Source organism: Cynara cardunculus, unplaced genomic scaffold (assembly GCF_001531365.2).
Source record: "Cynara cardunculus var. scolymus isolate 2C unplaced genomic scaffold, CcrdV1 Un_Scaffold_1321, whole genome shotgun sequence".
Lineage (NCBI taxonomy): Eukaryota > Viridiplantae > Streptophyta > Magnoliopsida > Asterales > Asteraceae > Cynara > Cynara cardunculus.
In genome coordinates this window covers 85,561-90,323 of record NW_020200733.1, presented here as the reverse complement: position 1 = coordinate 90,323, position 4,763 = coordinate 85,561, and positions in this window count along the sequence as shown.

The window sequence follows — 4,763 nt, the reverse complement described above, 5'->3', positions numbered from 1 at the left end:
GAGTAAAAAACACCCAAATATTGTATAAAAATCCTAAGTTAAACTCATACCCACACTCATACAAGTAAATTAGCTTATAATAGACATAATAGAAGACAGTAAATAAGACTGAAATATAACTTTCATTAATATAAAACAAAAGTATGTTCCCACAGTGGCGAGGCTGTTGGCAACAGATTACGACTTCGATACAAGAAAATAAAATGTTAAGTGCTCGTCGGCTTATTCAACCTTAGATTTCAACACAAAAATAGAGCTCGGCGCAAGAATACAGCTTGAACTACTGTTGTCTTGTAACAAGTAATAATGGTAAAATACTAGATATCATTCCCAAAGAGATAGCTTGTAAAGTTCGTCAAAAGTCCAGTCTATAAAAACTAATTTCAGATGGCAAAACGAGGGATTTGATTTATCTAAAATTGGGAGATTTGATTAACAACTAAGGAAAATATCAGTCTTAAGAAGAAGCACAGGGTGCAAAGGTTGATTAAGACACTAAACAAATGATTCAGTAAAAATGTGACATAGCATTCCTGTCACAATTATCTAAAATCAATAAATGAATTTATATAACTATGACAGTATCAACTATCGGGTCAGACGGCCTCCCAAGAGYACACAYCGGTCAAYGTGCTATCGATACGATATCATTTATGTTAGACGTCGTGAATCCTAGCACAACACAGTGTTACCATCCAACACCGTAGGAGTATAGCATTTGTTAGACACTAAAGCTATTTATAGCCTTCTCCTATTACTTCAGGTTTTGAAAGTCAATACATTTTTATGCACAAAATTAGTTGTCAATTAATTTTAATGTAATCATCAAATGAAATATTAAGCACCTGAAACAAATAGTGGACTATAATGCTAATAAGACACCTTTGTACCTTCACATGGGCTTTGGTCTTAATTTCCCGTTACACCCCAAGCTAAGGCGTTTAGCCCATCATTTTTCGGTTTCTTCTCTCGAAGGATGTAAGGACTGAAAAATAAATAATTGATACGGAAAAGTAAATTGCAAAAAGTAAATTACAAGAAATGGAAATACTGGAATTTGAAGTATTGGAAAGTAGATGACATAAATATAAATGACTGAAAGTAAATTGTTGGAAATTAAAATACAGAAAAGCAAATTGTAGTAAAGTAAAATGCAGAAAAGTAAAAACTGAAATGTAAAAGACTGAAATATAAAGAACTGAAATTAAATTACTAATAACTAAATATTACTAATTAAAATTAATCTAAGACATGATGTAAAGTAGTACTTGATGAGATGAAGATGTGACAAATGAAAACCTTGAAAAGAAGAGTTGACTTTAAAGAAACTTGCAAGACAAGTAACAAAACTTGCAAAACAAGTTTCGTTACTAAGACCGAAAAGTTACTTGCAAAGTCTTAAGAACAGATTATTTAGTCAACATAAATTAGTCGTGACCACAAAGGATGAAATCCAATGTAAAGCAACAGCAATCGACTAATTTGTAACTTGCAACGAAAGTCAGAAAACGTATTGTAACTTGGAAGTAAGAACAGAAATGAGATGAAGATTTAAATACGAGCACTTGAATTAAAACTTGAGAATGTAAACACAACTTCACAAATTCGGTTCTTGGTTGGAAGCAAGAAAACCGAAAGCATAAATATCGAAACCAATAATCTAGAGAGCAAATGTTTATAACTCAAAGATTGAGAGTAAGCAAGTGATTAAATGCAAAAACAAGTAAGAGGTGTTTTAAAAACAAAGCCTTAAGCCTCTATTTATAGGCTAAGGAAGCTTCCATATGGGAGCTACCTAATAGGACAAAAGGGTCTTCAAAAATGGGCTTTGACCAGGCCCAAGGTTGTTGACCCAGCAACTTCAAAGGAGCAACCCAAGGAAATTCGGCCCAGGCAAAAGGTGCAGCCCACGGACAGGTGCTATAGGACTCTGCCACACATGCTCCTACAGGACTGCTGCAAGATTTGGCCCAAAAATCATCAAAAATCTGCATAAACAGGGAATTAACATTAGATATGATATAATACTACTATTATATAGAAAAGACATAAAAGACTCTATTAAGACACTAATGGAAAAATAAAACAAAGAAAAATGGTTAAGAAAATGATGTAATAAGGTTAATAAATTAACACTCATCACTAAGCTACAACTAAGAGAAAAAGAGAAGAACTTCAGCTAAATAATTTGAAAGATGATTCAAAGGATGATAAAAGGCATGATAGAAGGATGATCTTCAAATGAGCCCCAAGGCCTCTTTATATAGGTAGGGAATGGATAAAGACGAAGCATTTATCCAAAGGAAATTAAGTACAAATAAACCTTGGGGCAAAGATCATTAAACAACAACTTAAAATAATACAAAAGTACAAATTTACAGCCAACTACAGTTGGAGGAAATCTCTGGGCAAGATCTTCAAGCAATACATCCTCCAAAAAGTAGAAAACTAACAAAATTTGTGAACATCCCACAGTGGTGGCACAGTGGCCAGTTGCCAGTAGAGATTAATCGGTAGGGCTTTATCGGGTTAGTGTATTTGGCTAAAAAAAATTCCTCAAACTTGTTTAGAATAACAACATGGATTGAATGATTTCGATTTATCGCATCTTTTGTTGTATTTTTGACCTTTTATAGGAACCCAATAAGTGATTTTTCACTATTGATCATTGGGTTAAAGCATTTTGCTTTTTTTTTTGTCTTCCAATATTTCGAAGACATTTGGTACATCAATTTTTTACACTTTGGAGCACATACTCCTCTAAACTTAAACCGAACAATGATCTCATTGGAGAACGGGGTTAAAGTGTTTGACTTGGTAACTAGGGAAAGCTGTAGGCGGTATCGGAGGAATATCAAAAGTAGTGGGAGAGACAGCCGTGGATGATCGAGAAGGAAGAACAGAAGCGTCATCAGGCAACCGGGGGCTATTTGCAGCATGTCTAAACGTGGTATGTGGTCCGATAGCATCATCCACCAAATCATCATTCTCGTACGTTGGTTTGTGCATACGATTGACAGTTCCTTGGTCAAGTAAAGAATGATTGGAGGAAATCACATCATGTTATGCCGAGCAAATTGAAACCATAAGGCCACTTCTAAAGTCAAGTGCCTCGACATGAGGATCATCTGCTGGTTGTCATGTGACCAACCGTGACCGGGCAGAAAAAGTGCCTTGGCAATGTCATCCTCGGGTACGTACATACCACCATTAATAAATTATCGATACGAACATATAAATGGGACAGTGAGTCCAAGCACCGAATTGAGTTTCAGGGCTGTCCAGTTGACTCTTGTTCCGTGAATGACAATAATGTCATTTTTGGAACTCCCAGTGGCGGTATAAAATTCCTTGACTAAAGTTTCGTTAATCTTACACGGAATCGATATCATTTGTTCCTAATGGTGGGCAAGCAAATGGTGTTTAACACACATTAGTTTATCAGCCAATTTAGGCTCTAAAGCACGCTCACATAAAAACCAATTATTGCTAATGAGAGCAAACCGCTTATCAAAGGTTGTAGAGATATCTCGTGTAACACCCCCGTCCTTGCGTGGTCAAAGACGGGAGATGCCACAATTGGAATAAAACAAACAACGTGCTATATAAAACAGAGCGGATAATAAATTTACCAAAAGATAATTACATAACCACAAACGGATATAACGTGTCTCAAAATACGGTCCCAAAATATCAACATGTCTACGTTAGTCATCAAAAGTTTAACAAAAGTACGACTTAATGGGTTATCTTCAATATAGTCATCTCCGTAGCTCTCATCCCAAAATCTCTGCTAAGTCATGTACCTGCCGAGGACAAGAAAATCTCGGCTGAGCTTAATGCTCAGTGAACGGATAATAATATAAATAAACAATGAATATGAGATAACAAGTTCAAAAACAATTTATAAAGCCAAGTGATAATCCAAAAGAAAGTCAAAATGCCCCAAAAGCATGTCAAGGGTCCGAAGACCAAACTGCATCACGAGGACGCGTTGTTCCCAAAGGATGATCAGTCCATTCAGGCACAAGTGAGGAAAGGGGTGTGAGCACAACACAGCAATCCTCTCCGTGGATATAACCACAACCATAATTCAATATCCGATAACGGTTCCTAGGATCGATCCATACGCCCTCTATTCGACCGGTACATAATCAAGTCCACTTTTAAAGACTATAAAAATAAGGACGACATGATCGTTTTAGTCACCATGGAAACATCTCAATACCGGTGCTCCAATTATTGAGTCTATAGTAAAATATTCCACAAATGAAACAATAAAACAATTCAATTGATCAAAATGATCCATATTCCGAATAAGAATATTAGTCGTAATTCAAAAGGAAACAAAGTTCAATAACATTTGATAAGCATAAAGGAAATTCAAAACAAATTATTCGGAATTTATCACAGATTATCTGGATTAGGAAGCCTTACGCAAATGGCTATCCCCGTGTCAAGTGAGATATGGAATCCGTACCTTAACCGAATTTGACAATTAACGCACGATCAAACGGAAATTCACGATCAAGTTTGATTTGTCCGCGTGCCTAACGAATGCATAAACGGTTACTATTTATAAAGCATAGAAACCATAATATAACTATTCTAATAAAATTACTTAGGTCTTAATCTACTTAAACAACATAGAGCTCAAGAAGGACAGCTGGATACGAATTGAAAACTCAAACGTAAAACTTAGCATTATTCTCTTTCGATCCAACCGTTTCCGACCCTCTTATTTCTAAGCATTTTTATCTTAC